The following is a 21,266-nucleotide window of genomic DNA, read 5'->3' on the forward strand; positions in this document are numbered from 1 at the left end:
TGACCATCTGTGCAAGTAAGATTAAATGGTGTGCAAAAAAATAAAACTGATGATCAAACCAAGGCATTTCATTTAGGCTTTATGGTCCATCCTACGGGCAAAAATCCGTAAATAACATGTACGAACGATTCGGTGCACAGAGGGCTACAAAACTTCTCTACACGTACGCAAAGCGTGGATTTCTCTAAGAATGAGATGCAGTTAGAGGCAGTTGACAGTTGAAGAACTGTTAAAAGGTGTCAACCAAGGAAGGTTAGAGCGCCATTATGTTGAGCCATAAATTACGGGCGACCAACGAACGCTTGCAACGTTCAAAACATTATACACGGAGTATAATAAGAAGATACTTTACCCTCCCTCCCTAAAGAAAGTTAAGAGAAGCGCGGGAGCTTTCTCACTAACCAACTCACTAACCATTTATGGTATTAGAAACTTTGCGAAGTTCAGCCTCAGCAACCATTGTTTCTAGTTTCGCGACCCGGCATTTCAAAGCCTTAACCTCAGAGTCTTGCCTGGCTTGTTCTGCAAGTACAGAGTCATACTTTTCTGACATCATGCTTATCGATTTTTCTATCTCGTGAACGGTAGTTTTTAGTGGCAGCAATTCATCAAGTTTCCGGCTTATGTCCGCGAGTAGAACAACAGGACCCGAAGGTTGTTTCGGTGAAGCAGCATCTGCCATGTCCACACATTTCTCACATTTCCATGTTTTTCTGTGCTCATCTCCTTTAGTTCTGAAACTGCTAACTGATATCCCGGAACACGTTCCTAGGTGGTACAGGTCGAGGCACTCACAACACTTTATCGTGCATTCCTCTGAAGGAATACTGACCTGACACTTAGTACATGAATTCATACTCAGCACTGCAGTTTCTTACACCATTTGCGCATCAGTCCAAAGAAGAACACACAAGGCCAAGGTGCAAGAAAACCAGGAGACAAAATGGGAGCAGCAGCACCGAGGCACAGTATAGCAAAGCTTTGACGGAAAAAGATATTTCAGAAGCCCAAACCTGTAACGATGCAGAGCAGGTTTAGGCAAAGGCACGTCTGTGCTCCGTCGCTGCTGCCCCCAACAGACGATTGCGGTCGAAGCGCCGTCTTCTTATACCTGAGAGGCGGTGCTCATGTGATCCCGGCGATGCCGTGATAGCGCAATCAAGTGCGCAGGAATCTTGGAAGTTGTCTTCGGCGCAGTAACGGCAGCTGGAGGATCCAGGGGCAGCAATCCGACCTTCCGTGCAGGAAATGGCAGCGGCGATTTGGGTGAAGTAGTGCAGCAACTGTAACGATGCAGAGCAGGTTTAGGCAAAGGCACGTCTGTGCTCCGTCGCTGCTGCCCCCTGCTGCCCCCAATATAAAATGCCCCACCGGATGATCACTGTCATTTTGGTGCAGTGCTTCCTTTGGGCAAGCTGATGAGTGGCTCCCATCGTTTGAAGCACCAGGGGATGCTGAGATGGCAGATAGAAACTATCTACTGTCTACTGTACACCTGTACACCAGTCTACTTTGTCTCCTGCACTGCATAATTTGTGATTGCCCTCCATGTTTTAGTTATGGTTTATTCAATGGGAGAGACTTTAGGCGGGTCGGCCTAACGCTTGTTTTATTTGTTCCGGCATTCAAACGCGAGGCAGTGGCGCTATTCGCACATCACGAAAGACTTCTGTGTAACTGTAGGTTTTGTGCAGGTATGCCATAGCAAATGAAAGTTGGCGAAGCTCTATCTCTCACTTACCTGAGCTGGGTGCACGAAAATACCTTTCCTATGAGGCCGCAGAAGAAAATGTCCAGTTTTTTTCTGACTGCGCTTGCATAAACGGTGCCTTTATGTGTAAGATGCCGCAAAACAATAAAAACATTTCAACTAGTTCGTAATTTTGGCTGCCATGTACATGGACCTGGAAGGTTTTATTCATAAATATCGCATTGGTTGCCCGCCTGGGTTATATAGAAAGCGACCGATTCATTTCTGAGATATCTCTTAAGAAATTTCTCCTCCCAGAAATAAGCTATAAGAAAAAAATGTTATGCGGAACGGAGAAAACGGCCTGATGGCTATTGACCATTTCTGGCGCCAGTGCATGTCAAAATAGCCTGTTTACATTTATCCAAGCGTTTTGACATGAAGGGTGGCGTGAAAGAAATTAACTTAAGAAGGCGACTGCCATGCTTATATTACAGCCTGTACATTTTCCTCCTCTCGGGACATTTCGCATTGAGGGCATATTTTTAAAGTACATGCTCAGCTGCTGTTTTGGGGAACATCTTGATTCGTGTTTATAGCCATGAATAGATTCTCACTTTCCGCAAAATGTCCCTGAGTTTCTTTTTACTGCCTTTTATTGTTGTTCTATCCTTGTCGCATTTAGAAAAAAAAAACATTGGCTCCAATCCACGCTGTGAAGGTGGTCTGAAAGGAAAGCTGTAAACGACCCTCACCCAAATTATCCGAGCGACGCCACTTGAATTCACACGCGTGGCTCTACAAAGAGTGAAACCAGAGATTCCGCAAGCCGCTACCTTGAGTGCGCGTGGCGGCGTCCCGAACACAGCAGCATCGGCCACGGCCGGGGTACAGCGGCGGTCGCCGCCACTGTACGTAAACCGTGAGTCGGGAGAAAGAAAATGGAGAGGAGCGTCTTTCGAATGGTGAGATAGCAGAACCTAGACATCCTGCTTTGCTAGCCTGTAGCTAAAACACCGCGCGACACAAACGCAGACACCGAAACAAGTCGGCATGTGAGCTTGGTGATTACAATTTATACCGATGAAACCTGATCAGTTTAATAAGTTTGAAAAGTGCTATAAAGCTAAGGGAACTTTTATATACGCTCTTTATCAGAATCGTTTGCTGCTATCGCATTTGTAATACCTGTAAAACAACCGAATTGGTAATCCCTAATTTGGAAAACGTAGTCCCATTCCTCTACTCGGAAGCAGTGCGCAAAGGGCAGCGCTTTTCTAGCAGCCAGAAGTCTATATGTGGTAGCCACATCTTTTTCCCGACCTTGAAACCTATCATTCACGTATCTTTGCCGTACGACCACGTAATTCCGTCGGGTTAAAGTTACCCAAAAGGTGCCGTCGAACACGTTAAGGAGGCCGGGTGAAGAGATCGCGCAGTGGAGCCGAAACAGTGCCAAAACAGGCCCAAAACCACCGTCGCTAAAGGACACAACAAATCCGACGGAGTGGGACCCGCCGACGTGCCCGCGGGTGTAAGCAGGCTCCTGCGCGGGAGGAACGCTGGGTAATAGCGGCGATTAGCTGCGTCATCTACACTGTGATCCATGAGTAAAAAGGGCAATCTCCATCCCCAGCCGTGTCAGGAAATTCTTGTGGCGCACGCCACGACGAACAACATGTGCTGATTTAGGTAGAAAGCTTTGCTCTAAAAGTCATGAACTATATGTAAAGTAGGATGTTATACTTCCGAGAATCATGATTTTGCTACGAATCTGGTGTTCTCTTTGGCATAGCGTATTGTAATACGTAATAATCTCTTACGTAGAGGGCAAGGTGTGGGAATCATAGCTTGTGCTAACAATTCGCTTCCCTCAAACCTAATTTCATGTGATAACTATGGCTTCCTTTTGTCACCTTTTGTTTTATGTTTTCCTACAAGCACCTGTTTGCGCCCCACTATCTAATACTGCCTTTTATTCAAAGCGCACGTTTCTTTTCTTCTATACCGCACAGACGATGAAGCTTCGATATAAAAAGAACGCTGCTGTGTGTTCACTACACTTAAGTGTTCTTGGTTTTACGTAAGTTTTCTTGATGATGTTTCTATAAGCGGGAGCACAACATGCAAATGCGTGGAATGCAATCGCCGCGGGATTCGCATACGTAACAGTCGCCTATGCATGTCACACTGGTGACTGCTCATCGACGTTAGTGTATTTTTTAGTTTACTGCGAAGCACTAGTTCGCTCAGATCATCTTTACTCCTTCAAGAACTCTGCGTTGACCATGACCGTGAGATTATTGGTAGGTTCTTTGTAAGCGATGTTTTTCCCTGGCGCACATGTCCAACGTGGGGCGTATGGCCGGGGAGCCAGGCGCCTAGGCAATTCAAATATGCGGAAGAATCCCTCCTATCTACTAATGAAAGAAATACATCTGTGCGTCTGTAACGCTTGTTGTTGCCACTTACGAACGTAAAAATACACTAAAACAAAACAACTAATAAATATAAAGTAAACACAAGCGGTAGAGAACACTGAGTGTTTTATTATTGACAGTTTGTGCTGGTAAGACTTGAACCGGTGCCTTCGTGGAGGGAGTGCAGGCGTTTTCGAAATGCACCACATTTCGTTCGTTATAGTGCGAAAGCCATATATGACTCATAATACCTGACAAGTGGACATCAAAAGATGCCGCTGTTGGAACCGGCGCCAGCACAAATGGCAAAAAAAAAAGCAGGTGACTTCTACGGTGGGAACTGTGCCGCGTAAACGCGGTGATACTCTGGCACCAGTGCTCGGTTTTCGCATTTTTTACATCGAACCAGTTCTCTTTAGAAAGTTAACTACACTGCTATAGTGGAACAGCAGTGAAACAGAATTTGGTATGCGCAGCGTTTAGAAATGAAGGCAACGCTACGCCCATAGGGTAAAGTCCCCCTTCCATAAGCGGTTGTCGAGCAGCTTGCTGATGATGATAGTTGAGTTTTTATGGCGCAAGGCCGAATAAGGGAAAAGAGTGCCAAGGGAAAGTTGTTTTATGAGAACGAAGTGATAGCAAATGTAAAGCATTTAGCTAAAATTACACATGAGATGACATAAAACATAATCTACATGACTGGTATAAAGGGCCAGGGTGTAAATATGCATGGTAAGTAATGAGGTGTAAAAACGGGACATCACTAAAAAACTTGAAAGTACACCTGCCTGTAATTCTGGCGTCGTCTTCTAAGAAGTTCGACGCGTGTAGCGGAATGTGTTGTGCGAAGTGCTTGTGTCGTGTTGTTTCTAGTGCCTTGCATTGTATGATGATGTGGATCACGGATAGGGCCTCTCCACAGCTGCTGCACAGAGGTTTTGGAGATCCAGTGAGAAGGTGCGAGTGCGTTGCATGCGTGTGCCCTATCTGTAATCTAGCCAAGGCGACTTCTGTGTATCGTTTGCGTGCGTCGGTGGTGTATGGTCCCAAGTGTGGTTTTATTACGTGTAACTTGTCTGTTTGTTCACTCCTGTCTGTTTGCCATGTTTTGCTAAGTTTGATGTGTGGCTTCATGTCGGTGTAGGGTAATGTGGTTATGTCTACTGTATTCAAGAGTGTAGCAGCAGCAGCCATTCGATCCGCGGCTTCGTTCCCGGCTATACCACAGTGGCCACGGACCCTGCAAAGGACCAGTTCAAAAAAAAAAAACATTTGTGGACATATGCAGACATAATAACCTTGACGATTACATTGACAACGTGACAACCGAAGGAATCTGTATAGATAATGGATTGTAGGTTGTGGCTTTGAAGTATATGATTAACAACACGTACACCATAAGCCACTGCCGTAAAGATACTTGTACAGTCGAACCCCGATTATATGTCCCTAGAACATACGAAGACCCGCTTTTCACGACAGATCACCGCGGTCCCGTCAACCTCCCCATAGAAAGAATGCAATAAAAACCCCCATAATATAACGCTCGGGTGCACGCTCGGTCCGCTTCATACGACGGAGCCTGGCGTGGCTAAACCGGCGTTTTCCCCATCTTTTACAACACTTCAGTGCCTCGTCCCGACCCCTTTATTATTAGCCCCGTTTGACGCTGCTTGATGTGCAAAGGTCCGCAGGCGGGACAGACCACCTGCTGAACAGACGCAAGCAAGCAGGCGGGTGCTCGTGAGCGGGAGGTACCCTGCGACGGCCCCACGAGGCAAGCAAGGAAGGAGACAACCGCGAGAGGTCAAACTTCAGGTGGAAGGGAGACCGTCGAGCCGCCGAAGAACGCGAAAACACATACGACGACGCAACCCCATGTCGATGGTCCAACAGCGATTTTCTTCACCCGCTCGATCCTAGTTTCTTCCTTTCACGACGCTCACTCTCCCTATGCTTATCTGCTTATCCATGTCTTTCGAATCCGCATTGTCACTCTGCTCCTTTCTTTGCTGGGGTACCTCGACCACGCGCGTCCGCTCCGCGGGTGGAGACACGTGTACGTTGGCACCGCCGTTTTGGGTCACTCGCTGGCCGCCGCAGGAAATCACTGTAGCAAGACCGCTCAATAGTCGCCGCAACACGGTTTACTCGCGAAGTTTGTATCACCTTATCTATTTCGTGGTGCTGGCTTTTGTGGGAAACAAAAACAGCTAAGTGTAGAGCACTTTGACCCAATAGCAGCTGCACGGGACCGTTCAAGGGTGTCTCTATCCTGTACGGCAACGGCGTTTTTTTCATGTCCGCCTTGCACTATCATTCGTTTAACTTGGCCTTGGCAGTTTTGTACTCGGGTGTTCCCTCTTAATTTTCCCGACCTCGTCGGCCTTATCTTGCGAGCGATAGGCGCTTGGCTGGCGGGCTAGCTCAGCCGCCATGGATGAGAGGGGTGGGGGCGCAACATAGGTATTGCTTTTTTTAACTTGGTATTTCAGCTAAATAATTGCAACTTACGTGAGGATGCGTTAAATATAGTAGTTAAACAAGTTCTCAATCCAGCTCTCGGGTGACACCGTCTACTAGGCCTGAATTTACCCGCGCCCCGTTCATACGCCGCTTTCTCGGGGTCCCTTGAAACTCGTATTTTCGTGGTTCCACTGTATTACTATGCAGAGTTTTATTGAAATTAAGGCCGGGTCCATGCGCAGCACAGGACATAGACGTGGCAGTTTTAGAGGCGTCCGTATAAAATTCAGAGCACTGATACTTCTGCTGCAAAAAGAAGTGCTGCAGAATTTCACATCTTGGAGCTCGGTTTTTATCTTTATATGCGAAGGATGTGTCACATGATACAGGGCGGAGGTGCCACGGTGCCATAAAATCTGTTACAGAAGTTTGGATGGTATCTAAAAATGAGACAGCAAGCTCTGACGCTTTCTCTAATTGTGTAAGAGAAGGGTGGACGGAACGATGGTCGATTTAGCAGGAGTTCAGTCATGGATGTATCATAAAAACTGATTCCAAAGGATAGTGAGGCATGGATAAAATTCTAAGAGCATAAAGAAGACCTGTGTATGCTCGCTGACGTTGTAGGTTTTATTTATTACACTCCACATAGAGGCTTCCGAGCAGCCTAGTGCGGGAGGCACCACATGCCAGGCGAAGCCCCAGATGAAGCACTGTGTCCATTATTTTTAGGAATGATTTACTTGCAGACTTATGAACAAAACTTCCATAGTCCCATCATGGACCTATCAGGCTATTAGAAACCCGTCAAAGAAGTTTGTCTGCACCATGTGAAGTGGGCGAGAGAACCTTCATTAAAGTCATAGCCTTTAGGTAAATATATTTGACCTGTTTTATATGTGGAATGAATGTGTGCTTTTCGTGAAGGACTACACCTAAAAACTTGTGTTCATTTCTGACAGGAATTGAGACCCCTTCAATGTGATGTCTGGATCCGACCGAATGCCACACCTTTTCGAAAACAAAACAGAAGTACACTTTCCTGGATTGAATTTAAAACCGTTGCTCTGTGCCCAGACAGCTAGCTTGTTAACACCAAGCTAGACTTGGCGCTCGCATATAGACAGGTTACAAGACTTTAAGGATAATTAGACGTCTCCCACATAGACTGAGCAGGAAAGTGATGGTGGCAATGCCTTTCTGGGTCAATTCATTTTTACAATAAACCGAGTGTAGCTCCAAACTCCGCCGTGCGGCAGGCCATTTTCCTGCACAAGAACCCTCGACAGTGCACTTCCAACTTTTACACGAAAGGCTCTTTCAGACATGTACCTGGCAAGCGTGTTTACCATGTTACCTGACAGGCCAAAGGACTTCAGGTCACTTAGGATGCCGTACCGCCAAGCAGTATCATACGCTTTTTCCAGATCAAAGAATACCATCATAGAATACTGCTTGTGGAGGAAAGCATCCTTGATACATGACTCTAAATCAACGAGTTGATCGTTGGTAGATCGCCTCGCCCCGAAGCCTGCCTGGCAGCGCTCGTGAAGACCATTGTACTCTAAGTACAAGTCTCCTGCTTATCATATTCTCGAAGAGCTTACACAGGCAGCTTGTGAGAGCAATAGGACGATAACTGGCAGAAGAGGAACGGGTCCTTCCCTTCCATTAGGAAAGCCACTACTATGGCCTCCCTCCAAGAGCGAGGAATGTGCCCCGAAAGCCATATTTTATTGTATAGGTGTCGGAGTGTTTCAAGAGTGTCTGTGTGTGGGTGCTGTATCGTGGTGTATTTAATCTTATCTGCACCTGGAGCTGGGGTTTACATGCGCTCAGAGCAGCCTTCAGCTCATGCATTGAAAATGGAGGATTGTAGGAAGTGTTTGGCTTGTAGCTATCACGCCGGGACTTATTTTCACATGACATTTTGTGCTTCATGAAACTGTTTGGGTAGTGTGCTGAACTGGACACATGTTGCAAGTGTTGTGCAAGTGTGTTAGCCTGGTCTTCGAGTGTGTTCCCTGTTGTACTAACCAGAGGCAAGATGTGTGTTTGTGGTCCTTTGGGTTTTTGTATGTGTGTCCAGACTTTTTGAGTTGGGTTTTTGTATGTGTGTCCAGACTTTTTGAGTGTCGGTGTACGAATTTTTGAATGTGAGGAAAGTGCGCCAACTCTACCTTTTACTGCACAGCAGTATATGTGTAACCCCCCCCCAACCCCCCCCCCCAGCTTTTATTCCGGTGTCATCGATTTACTCGGCACTGCTCCAGGGCTCCTCCTCACCACCGCTGACACCTCTTTCACAACTATTTTCCCCCTCGCCTCCACCGATGCCCCTTTGGCAAGTTGCGCTGTCGGCAGCTAACGGCGGTATGCGGTTATCAGATGATTGCAAAAAATAAACTGACGCGCGGATGGGCCTAAAAAATGCACTGACGGTTACTACACTCCCTAACATGAAATTTGTGTGCAGCGCGAGCTGCAGTCTTTTCGGTCACAGCGCATTTCTGCTGCGTCTCATTAAGTGTTCACGTTATCAGCGAGCGTACGGCGGCGTGCGCTACTCTGCTGCTACCTCGCAGTGCGGCGCCGCCACCGGCCAACATCTTGCAAATCGTGCTTGAACCTCCCGCGCAAATGTCACATGGTTTCCATTAGCCCTGCACAAGGGAGTAGCGAGAATGTTGTTGCATATCGTGTTTGAACCTCCCGCGCAAACGTCACGTGGTTTGGATTAGCGGAGAATGGAACAGCGTCTGGGGAAAGTGTTCGGAGGAGGGCGCTCCTTGGTGGCGACACATAAAGCATGTGTGAGGGAAAGGCAGTGAGAGATATGATGCCGTAGCCGCACGTGTCGTACTCCACCTCACCCTACGCTAGACGCACTTCTGCCGTTTTCTTTCCTTCGTCGCTGCTGCGATCGCTCACTCGGTTAGGCGGACATAACCAGACGCCGCTCCCGCGAAGCCCAGGTAACGGCTGCCAAAGGGCTGCCCCCCCAAAACGACCGAAACCCGTCGTCGCGGCGTCTGTCACTTCCAAGCACCCGCAGATAACTAGTTGCCGGTTTATGCGTGCGCAGGTTTGTAGTGAATAGTGGGAAGGAGGAGGGGAGCCGTGCACGCGCAGCTATAGGTTTCATGCCCGGACTAATGGATGACATGTCTGTTGTGCTGGTGTGAGATTTAAACGCGGACGTTAAACGGCCCAGTTGCACCTTTCGGGAGTCCTTAGTTGTAGAGCGAATTGGGTTTGTGCGTTAGGCAATGTTAAGATTACCGACGCAAAACCCGTATTGTGATCTATGGATGTAAAAAATGCCATGTCACGCAGTTTGGTTGGCTGGGACGTGAAATTACGTCATTGATAAACTCATTAGGACAATTGCGGCAACAGTCTGAACCCGGCATTACAAAAACAGCAAGATGCTTATGACGCGGAAGCGACACAGGCAGTTCATGTTTATCTGCAGGAACAAAGCTTGGATTCTTCTGAGGTTCATTCAGCTAATTGACTGAGAAGTATGCTTCATAGGAAATTACATTAAACGGGTTTTGTTTCGTGCACTCCGTGGACTGCGGCCAGCCTTGCAGGTCATCCTTCGTCACAGAGTTGAAAGGCACTAATTTTTTGCCTCTGGCGCACAGGCTTCCCAAGTGCTTTTGCCCGCTTAAAGGAAACGAGGTTATCCGACGTAAAGTACCGGCGAAGGACAGCCCACGCCTTGACTTGGGCCTATCGTGCTCGCCTGCAGTCCTCGTTCCACCATGGCCTCCTAGGGTTGCGTGGGGCACCAGATCTGGGGAATGGACTTTCTGGCAGCACAAGGATGTGGGCCGCGGAGTGTTCGGCGGCTTTCTGTACGTGTCAGCGTGCTATGGCTGTGTGCTGTAGTTTAGGTGTATCTGTGAAAGTACTCCAGTTAGCTTTTGCTTCGTTAAACTTGCTATGAGAAGATTAACTGCTGGGACCTTTACCTATAGTATATGTTAATGTGGTTGGGAAGTGGTCGCTACCATAAGGGTTGCCCACGTCCCACTCGAGTGATGGAACGAAAACTGCAGATTATGGTATGTAGGCTGTTTTTTTGTTAAAAATGGCATGCCCCCGATGATGTTATAAACTTCTTAATCAGGCGTCATCGAACAACCGCGCGGAAAGTACCACAAAGGGGTTTATATGCATTGAGGTCTTTTATTAAAAGAAATGGTTATGGTAACTGCTCTATCACAGCTTCAGAGTCGGAGCTCGCTAGCACATGACCACGACGAATGTAGAGGGAGCATGCTGTTAATAACCTGTTGAATATAATTGTGCGAATCGCGACAGCCTCAAGGACAGTGTTCAGATGAACAGAGGGACAGGAAAAAATTTCCGGGCAATGACGGTCACACCACCTGAAGACATACCACCACCATCCCTGTCCTTTCTAAAATGACGTTGCAGCCGTCCACCAAGCGGCCTGATGGTCACCAGCTCGGCAGAAAATCTGCGTGGAAGCTCTACACGCGCACAGGGCAGCAAATGAGTGATGCGTGCGGAGGAGAGCACGACCGTTTCTCCAGCTGCGTGGCTGGCCAGAGGGAGAAGCCCCCGCCAGATGACGTGTCACAGGCGCGTCATGGCTGTTTACGCGATTCGCTGGCAGGTGCAGCGTGGTCTGCGGCGGAGCTTTTTAAAACGCTTCTGACTGATTAACAAGGCGTTTTACGGGGCCACAACTTGTGTTCAAGCTTATTTTCGGGGTACATAGTACGCATGAAAAATAAATTTGCTCGAGGTGAAAATTCAGTGCAGTTGGCCTTTAACCATTGTTCCATAATGGAAGCCTGGTTTCGCGCACGCGCACTGTGTACGGAGATCTTATGAGATCTTTTTTCGTCCAACAAGAAGCCTCGGGGGAATGCGTAGGTTTTTTCACAGAAGGCCATCGGTCTCACTAAGCAAATAGTCACTGAAATAAAACTATTTTTTTCTCATGTTTTGAAAGCTGTCACTTTTCCGCTTCGCAGCAGACTTGGTTATCTCTTTTAGCTGGGCCCTACAACTTGTATATGTATTTTTATTTCCAATTATCTTTTGGTATTTCCCGGAGACTTTCCTTCCGCGTGATACACAACAACTCAACGTTGTCTCCGTAACGATGCCGGGTGGAATCAGACGGATGATGCCGTGATATTTCGCTATTTGTCTTTCCTCAAGTTACCTTGTGCTTTCTGTATATCTCTGCACGAAGTGAAATAAGCTGCAGAATGTTTACGAAGACTGCAATGGTACTTTTAAACTAGTTGCTGCCCTTGACTTCACAGCACATAAAAACAGCCATGAAGATGCTCAAACGGGCAGAAACTCAGACGAACTGGCCCATGTCACTTTCTGCGCCGAGAGATAATTCAAAGGACAGAAAAAATGACTGCGTGGTGTGTATTGTACCGCGTGCTTGTGATGCTTGAGAGAAAATGCGATGTCTTCCGAACTACACTTTAGCGTAAACTGTGAGTGTCAATAAAGAAGGTCTTAGCCAAGCAGCGGTACTTGGTTGAAGAGTGAATTCGTCAACATTGATTTTGGATGGCTAATTTTTATGACTGGAATAAACACATATTTAGCGTTGAATAGGTATGCCGTTCACTTCAAACACAAAATAAAATACAGAAGGAATGAACACGTGTGCATAAAGATTGTTGTCTTGAAGTGGGTGCTTTGAGCGACGACGCACAATTATGACATAGAGCCGCTCGATGGATACCATTCAGAAAGCGTTTGCCGTATATTTACGTTCGCGTTCTAGCAAATCATAGTGGCGTTCGCGCATTGTCAAGGAGCTCGTTCTAGGATGTGAGGAAATACGGATGGTTTAGGGAACGTTTGGAACGCGATTGGCCCTCGCGGGATATCCTGGGTTGACTCCTCCAAAATAAACAGCGTGTTATGTTGCTTGTTGCGTTAACTTCCCTCCTTTTCAATAAACTGGCTCAAGATACGCAAGATTCAAAGAAAATGACAAAATGACACCTTGGTTGATCTGAACACGTTAGACCAATGTTTACCCCATTTATTACCCGGTATATATTCCAGGTATTTATTGTTCTTTTTTCATCGTTAAAACGAAATAACTGTTCCGACTCACCAGAACTAGTTGTTTTGAGCTAGTTGCATGGTGGAAACATATCACGCCTAAGCAGGCAACTGTCAGACCGATGGTAGTGGTTAACATGGCAAAGGCAAAGAGTGTTACCTTTTTACAACCAAAAAAGTATAATATTAGGACAGTAAAGAATATTTCACTACAATTGATATGCTTCATTGCAAAGCTTATCAGGACAACTTCCACTTCCTGCGTAAGACTTTATTTTAACATCTGGTCTTTACCATGGGTTGTGCCAGCCGGTTACCGAGTAGGTACTAGCGCGTGAGTTATATACGTTGTCAGGAGGTGCTTGTGGCGCCACTTGGAAGTAATGCAGAAAAAGCGCTCGTGCTGTTGTCGGCGAAGAGCGTGTGGCGGGAAAAAAGCAGAGGAGGCGAAGAGGCGTAACAAGGTCGGAGGCAGAACGAACCATACGAGCGGCAAGTTCTCAGCTGAACGTGAACGCCAGGTGACCTTGAGACCGAGCCCCATCATCTTGCACTAGACGGCTGTTAAATTAGCCTCTGCAGCTTAAAGGGACACTGAAGTGATATGTAAACATTGCGGGATTACTAGCGCAAATTGTAGTCCGGAGTCCCCAGGCCATGTTTCGACCACTCTAGGCGCGTTTACGCGATTTTATTTAGTAGAAAAACTAATTCGAAAACGCTGTCCTCCTCTCTTTACGCTCGCCCATTTTCTGTGGCGTTTTCGTGTGACGTCAGGAGGGGATGAGCTGGCAATTGGCTGCGCCACGGCTGCGCTACTGCACGGCTCCCCGGCCGACAAAGTCAGTCGGCCCAGCGTTTCGTCCGCCGGCCGCCGGCGGGTCGTCGCAATCAAGGAGGTTAAAAAAAATTGCTTGGTCGCAATTCGTTCGCTTAGTGGAAACGAAGCCAGGACACGTTTGTGAATGGAAGAATGTGCCTTTCTTTACTTGGTTTGTTTGTACACTGTATCTAGCTCCAAGTCAAGGTCGCTTCACACAAGTGCTGCACATGCGACGCTTCGCTGACTGGTACGCCAGTAGGAAAATATAAGGCCTCTTGAAGGCGGGAGAAGAGTCAGCGAAGTCAATATAGGTACTAAGCAAATAAAATCAACTGATATTTTTATCGTACAGCGTAAAAATAGGGCGCGGGAAGCACTTTTTCGCGCTGGGCGAACAAGCACAGCGGTCAGCAGCACGACTTCGCATCTGCGAACGCTTTTCCGTCTACGAAATGCAATTGCTAGACGTGAGCTACTGTGGAAACTCGGGCGACGCTTACTGCACGATCGCAGTACAACAAATAGTCACCTAAGCGGCTTGAAATGCCAAAACTAAATAAAAGTGTAAACCGGTTGTACAATATATACCCGATATTAGCAAGGCATTCGCGTCCCGCTCCGTGGCCTAGCGGTCTGGGGCGCTAGGAATTCACCGTAAATGTTTTGCGAGTCACGAGTTCGAATCCCCGCGGGTACGTGCCTTTTTTTTTTTGTAAGTTAACTTTTTTTGTTTTCCGCCGATGTTTTCTATATTTAGTTCACCTTTTTTTGGGCCGCAACGCTCATGGCTACACGAACTAGTTCACAAAACGCGCGCAGGCTGGCACTGGCGCGCTAGCGAGTTCTCGTTGGCGTGCTGTTGCCATAAGCACCGACTGCTTGCAGGCAGTGGGTACAGGCCAGAATAAACAGACCCTTGGCCTGGTGCGAACACGCTTTTTACGATACAGGCATGAGGGAGGCAAGCTCCAAATATGGGGGAAAAGCGCATGACATTTGGGCGTCTGCGGGTACGCGGAGGGCGTTCATGCGCTGCGTAGGTCTCGGCTAGTGAATGCTACGACTAAAAGCCGTCCTGGGAGGCTTATCTTGTGCATTTTACAGCCGACAACATGGCAGAAGCGCGGTACGATGATTACTGAGATATTGAGAATGCCCATCCAACAAAGCCATTTGTTATGTTTTACAGAACCGAAACCGAAACCGAAACTTGTGTGATTGCTAACCTTGGGCATCGTCCAATCACGGCGCCCCTCCTCCCAACGTCACAGCCTTAGTTGGTGCGGCCGCCGCAAACCGCGCATGGTAGTTTTTCTTCTTTCGCGCTTTGTAAAATAATTACCGATTTGTCAACCGGATAAACGATGAAAAGTGTGCTAATTTGAGCCAGTCTACGCAGTGCAAGCAAAAACGGGAGCTTGACAAATTCACTTCAGTGTCCCTTTAAGCATCGAAGCGTCCTTCAAATAGTGAGCGCTCGGGCCACAACGCCGCGTCATCTTTCAGCCACCGCTGTGCAATGCCAGTGCATGTGCTTAATCTCATCGAAGCATCCGCCTTCCACACGTGAAGCCGGACGGTCGTAGATGGTTTGCATAACCACACAGTAATCAAAACCGGGATTTCTCCTTTGACCTTGCCCCAACCATGTCGAGGTGTCTAGCTTTATGTGTGTATGACCATTACGGACACCGATGGGATGGAAATTGGTAGAAATGATTCACCTGACACCCGATTGACGTGTTAACCTGCTTCTCAGTGCAGCCAACAACACGCATGTCTGGAATTTGTCTGGAAAACACAGAACAATAACTAATCTATAAATGCAGCACGTAAAATAAAAATGCAGGCTGTTTGTTTCAATGTGCTGTTCCATTCCAGTAACGCGGAAAGCCCCGATAGGCGGTACAAACCGACAGGTGTCAAGAGTAGAGTTGCTCTATAACTCCTGCAGGGAGATAAGAGTTGCGCGAGCCCTTTCCACGCGCCCAGGTGATGAAGTCGCCCGGTTATCCATTCCGCGTAGAAAAGCCCCTCTATGGTCGCGCCCCAGCCGCAGGCGCGAGACATACCGCGCAACCCCAGGGAGCATGAGCAGCAGCAGCCTAAGCGACATTACAGAAATTCTTTGTAGTGGAGGTCATGGAGTTTGACACTGATATTTACTATAGGGAAATGTAGCGCCCCCGTCTTGGCGAACGGCGCTCAGTGAGCGCTCCGTCATGTACCAGGAACGCGCGTTCCACTTGTCGTTGCCATGGCGCATGACCTGGCTGTAAAGTTGCCTCCGGCTGCAACAACGCAGCACTATAACACAGGGGTAAGCTGGGCCAGAATGGCAACAATATAATTGGGAAAGAACAATGAAATTTATTTTGGTGTTAACTAGATGGAGCACCAAAAATTTCTTTGCAAGTGAATATTTGGAACAAGGTAGTACGAAAGAGGCCCGATCAATGAGTTAGCAGCAAGACGGAGAGAGAGAGAGAGAGAGAGAGAGAGAGAGAGAGAGAGAGAGAGACAGAGAGAGAGAGAGAGAGACAGAGAGAGAGAGAGAGAGAGAGAGAGAGAGAGAGAGAGAGAGAGAGAGACCATCAACATTTATTGACCGGTAGTGCTGATGGCAGGGCACTCTCCCGGTGGAGGGCATCCTTATTCCGAGATATCCCGTCTGCGACTTCTCATCCAGGCCCTCTTTGCCAGTTCTTGCTGGTGCCCAAGTTTCGACTCAACCAGACGAGCCATCCACTGCTCAAAAGATGGGAAGGGGATAGGTGGTAGGTATGGAGTTTGCTGGCACTCCCCCACTAAATGGTACATGGTGCCGGGCGTTGGACATAAATTGCAAAGGGAGGGATACTGAGCAGTGTAGATGGAACGGAGGGGCGGTGCTGTTGGGATAGGAATTTGTCTGTAATCGCCGAAGATTGTTGGGTCTTCTCTAGTTAGTCGACGATGAGGTGGTGGGAATTTTCTTTCACCGAGCCTCTTACCATCCAGAACGTCTGAATACCAAAGTTGACGATTTCAGTATCGCACTGCAGAACCAATATTCAGCTCTAACTGAAGACGCAGACGTTACGGCACAGCTAGCGAGCTGCAATCTTACGAGTATTATCGTAGAATGGGCAGTAGAAGTCGGAGTTACGATCCCTAGACAGGACACTTGTAAACGTTTTCAGGAAACGAAATATTTAATTAAAAAACTGCAAAGCATGACAATCTCGACCCCAGCCTAAAAATAGAAGTACCAAAGCTTTCGCAGTAGATTAGTGTAAGCTGATGTACGGATGTACAATATGGACAGGGCGGAGCATCCTGTAATGAACAGAGCCAGCATGAAAGCGGGGAAGAGGCGTCAAAGCATGGGGAAAAGTCAAATGTATGCACCTAAAGGCAAGCAAGGAAATGTCATTGCAAACAGGTAGCAGAGGAGTTCTATAGAGATCTATACAGTACCCGTGACAACCAGGATCTTACCCACACTGTAAAAAAAAGGCCAATTTTACGGAGAAAGCTGCTGGTAAAATGTTGCCGGACACATTTCCGTAATCTAGACAACAGAAAAAATTTTAAGAACGGACATTACGTAGTACAGAAAGGCCGTAACAAAACAAACACTCCGTTTCAAAAAGCACGTCTTTCCGTAATTGATAGAACATTCAGAAAAGAAAAAAATACTTCGACGAGGAATCGAACCCTCGACGTTGATCGAATGGGCACGATGCTCGAGACAACTGCACCACCGCATGAACGCTGCACTTGTGCCGAATAACCTGTATACTACATGGATGCCCACCCTGCGTGTGCCATACATCGGTGTTTACTAGCGGGCTTACAGATTTTCTGGTTGATAAAGGGCGATTTCTTAAATAGCGCTTGCGCAGTAAGGTTCTGCGAAGCCCCCACAATAGTTGATCGCCATCAACTCCACTGTTTCGAGTAAGTGCTCGCAAAAATGTGTGTAACTGGCTGCGACTGCGATTTCGGACTGCATGAATAGTGCTTTCTGAACTTTGGTTTTAAGCTTTAGGCTAAATACTTCGGCCGATATTGATTCCTTACGAACTAAATTACCTTCCGCAACTCCGCTTCTGCACGCAAATGACCTTATATTTTCTACAAATGTGCCGGTCACACACGCATGTGCAGTTTGCAGGTCCGGGGCAGCGACGTCGCCGGAGCGTCGTAAAGACAAGATACAGCGCTCGTGTTGAGCGGTATGGGCCTCATGGTCCTCACTAAGTTCACTAGACTTTAGACACTAACAAAACAGAGCCGCATACATTACGCCACGAATGTTGTCGGGGCCCAGTTTTCGCTTCTCGATCGGTTCCCGACGATCGACACGACAATATATTTCTTGCAGTTATTAAAGGGGCCCTGAAAGGCATTTTGAGCACACGAAATGAACTAGCGCACTCGTTAGATTGGGTCGTCAATGTCAAAGCTCACACTTTTGTTCAAAGTCTGTCGCTTTTTTCTCACCCTTCCCTTCGTATTTTTGGACGCCGCCATCTTCACATGTCTACATCACCGATTCCCAGATGTTCGTCATGAGCTAGGCATCCTGCTATTGGGCGGCTTTTTCACGCACTTCCGGCAAAGAGATGAGTCGTCTGCTCAGCGTCGGCTCGCCGGCTGATCTGCCAGCGGAGTGCCGGAGTACTTGGACATTTTACGACAAACGAAACAAGTGTAAACAAACGCTTAACCGTTTGTATAGAATGCAACACGGCCATAACACGACATGGATTTTATCTTACGTGAGTACGTACTACCATAAAGAAAGCCCCGTGGCACTTCTTTCGTGCAATCGCAGAGAACGCCCTGAGCCGAATTTCCGGGTTTGACGCGTACATTTTATTCAACTTCAAAACAATCCAGAGATGCGATTCGAACGAACGCAACGTCACAGCATGCGTTGCAAGTCTGAACCGCGATTGACAGACGATGGGTTGCCTCCTCCTGCCCGTCGTAAATTCGGCACTCACTTCACACCCGGTTTCCGGGACGAACAGCAAGTCACTAAACTCTCGCACGCAAGCGAGAAGGCTTTTAGCCAGGCACACTACAACCCCATGCGAGGTTGAGTCGTACGTCGTTCGAGAAAGATAATCCAGACCATGGGAAGCACTATCCACCCGCAGTACAACGTCGCATTTCATCGCGAAACGAACGCGTCCACTACACACAGGAGGCGATGCACACACACACACGGCTTCGGTCGCTGCATTGACTTAGCTGCAAGCTTCGTTCGGACAGTCAGCGATGCTACGACGATACAGAGCTGCGTGAGGGCGACGTGCTAACCACTTCACGTATTTAAAAACACAGGGGCAAAGAACTTGGTTCATCGGAAGCAAAAAATCTTTCCTCCATTGTTGTGCCTGAAATATACTGGCTAGTGTTGCTAGCATTGCTAGTGTGCCGAGGGCGGGCTCCAGGCGGGCGCCGGGAGGGATGTACGCGGCCGGCTGCCGCTTGGGGCGCTGCCGTGCGGGAGTGTGCGCGTTCGCCCGGCCCGAGCAGATCGCACGGTTGCCTCCGCGCTGCGTAGCAGACGGCAGCGGCAGAACTTTCCAATCCCGCTTGCGACGAAAGCGAGCGAAAGCGACGGGAATTCTGTCGCGCGACAAAAATTTCTCCCGACCATTCGACAAACACGATCGTCGCGCGACAAAGCGACGGAATTCCCATCGCTTTCGCTCGCTTTCGTCGCAAGTGCGAACGGGCCTTTATGCGCAATCTCCGTCCCACATAAAATAAGCTCTTGCTTGTCGCCTGAGCATACGGTTGATATGTGACTACGTTACACTGTGCTTGCGAGTGTATTTAAACGATGTCACTAGGTTTGAAACGTAAGCGCTCGGCGTGCAGCTTTGTAAACGCAAGCAGCCTCACGTACGCACGCTATTTTGCTGCTATTAGAGAGTTTTAGTACAGCGTTTGTTGCCTTTGCATAAGCTAAACGCTAAATGTTTGCGTCCCGCTACGTAAACATCGCGAGGGGAGTTTTAGTAGAACGTATCATCAGTTTTGCGTTGCGACATGCTAATTCATACGGCGCCATCTGTCAATTAAATGTTTTCCGAAATGACTCGCCGGCTGATCTGCTAGCGGAGTGCCGGAGTGCCTGGACATTTTACGACTATCGAAACAAGTGCAAACAACGCTTTCCCATCAGTGTGGAATGCAACACATGGGTGCAGCTTGTCAGAACACGGGTGCTCGCTGCTCGAGTGCGGCGTTGGTTTGCTCTGCGCCTTTCCGTTCATCGCCACTGATAAAGCAATCCGATCCGGCGCGTTTTGTGCACGAGTTCTGTGTAGGTTTAAAATGTCTTTTTTCACATGCCGCCGGTAGTAGGAATTACAACCGCCGCAAAATAAGACCCGGCACCAGCGGGGCCACATCTGAGACCGCGCTTTTTGGATAAACAGTGCGCGGTGCACCAAAGGGAACGAGCGCACGATTCTTCCCGAGCGGCTGCGAGTTCGCCGCCGATACCAACTGCAGCTACGTAGACCGCGAAAGGGCAAGGCCAGGCCGCACACATGCGGCCAGGTCTTTCGTTCGCTTTTCCAGCCTTTAGAGGAGTGTCCATGGTGTCAACAAAGATGAAAAAGCCGAAAGAGCTGGCCCGTAGTAGACGGCAGTCTGTGGGAGTGCAATAGCGGAAGTACGTCACCGCTGAGGAGCGGAGCATCATGGGAGGGGAGGCCAACAGAGAAGAAACAGTTGAAAGGAGGAGGAAATACGGCGCGACGATAATGCGCGGTTTTTGATTTACGATTTCTCAGCTAATACTCATTGCTTTAACAAAATTTTTGCAGGAGGAGATTGCTAATACATTGCTTTATTTGGTTACATGTACATCCATGCATCGGCGGAAGGCATTTCAGGACCCCTTTAATAAACGTGTCCGTTTCTGTTCTGCATCATACAGAGGAAATGCCCGTATTTTGCAACGCAGGAAAAGATACCGTTTCACGTGTAACGGAGAGAGCATCCATATACTGAGGGACAGAGTGCACGTCCGTTAAATTACAGGTGTTTTCTTTGTTCTGCATAAAACAGAACACGGCTCTGTTTTATTACGGCCATCTGGTCCGTAATTTGACCGATTGTTTTTACAGTACAACTATAATTTGTTCAGAAGAGGCAGACATCCTACCAGCAATGACAAAAGCAGTAAAAAAGGCTTTCAAAGAAATGCAAGGGGATAAAGCTCCTGGTGAGGATCAGTTGACCGGAGACCTCGGGGAGGATGGCGGGTAAATTCTAATAGGAAAACTGCCAAGCATCTTTACGCAATGCGGAATGACCGCGTGTGTAACGGAATCTCGGAAGAACTGGACCGTCATCCTAATCCACATGAAAGGTGGAACGAAGGAATTGAAAAATTACAGGGCGATGAGCGTAGCGTCACTTGTCCACAATATACTGACGACGCTAATCCATAACAGAATTCCTGACACCTTAGAGTTCAGTCAACGTTATGAACAAGCAGGGTTTCATAAAGGCTATTCAACACTGGAACATGTTCACACGATCAATCGGTTGATAGAGAAATGCGGGTGGTGTACTCAACCCCCGTATATAGCCTTCATAGAGTATGAGAAAGTGTGTGAGTCAGTCGAAACCTAAACAATAATGAAGGCATTGCGGAATGAGGACGTAGATGAGCATTACGTAAGAATACTAGATGATATATACAGTGGGTCCACAGCTACCATCGTCCTCCACAAGGAGAGCAGTAAAATACCGATCAGGAAGGGCGTCA

The sequence above is a fragment of the Haemaphysalis longicornis genome, unplaced genomic scaffold (assembly GCF_048455015.1).
Source record: "Haemaphysalis longicornis isolate Haplotype H1 unplaced genomic scaffold, Haemaphysalis longicornis Haplotype H1 scaffold_13, whole genome shotgun sequence".
In the NCBI taxonomy this organism is placed as follows: Eukaryota; Metazoa; Arthropoda; class Arachnida; order Ixodida; family Ixodidae; genus Haemaphysalis; species Haemaphysalis longicornis.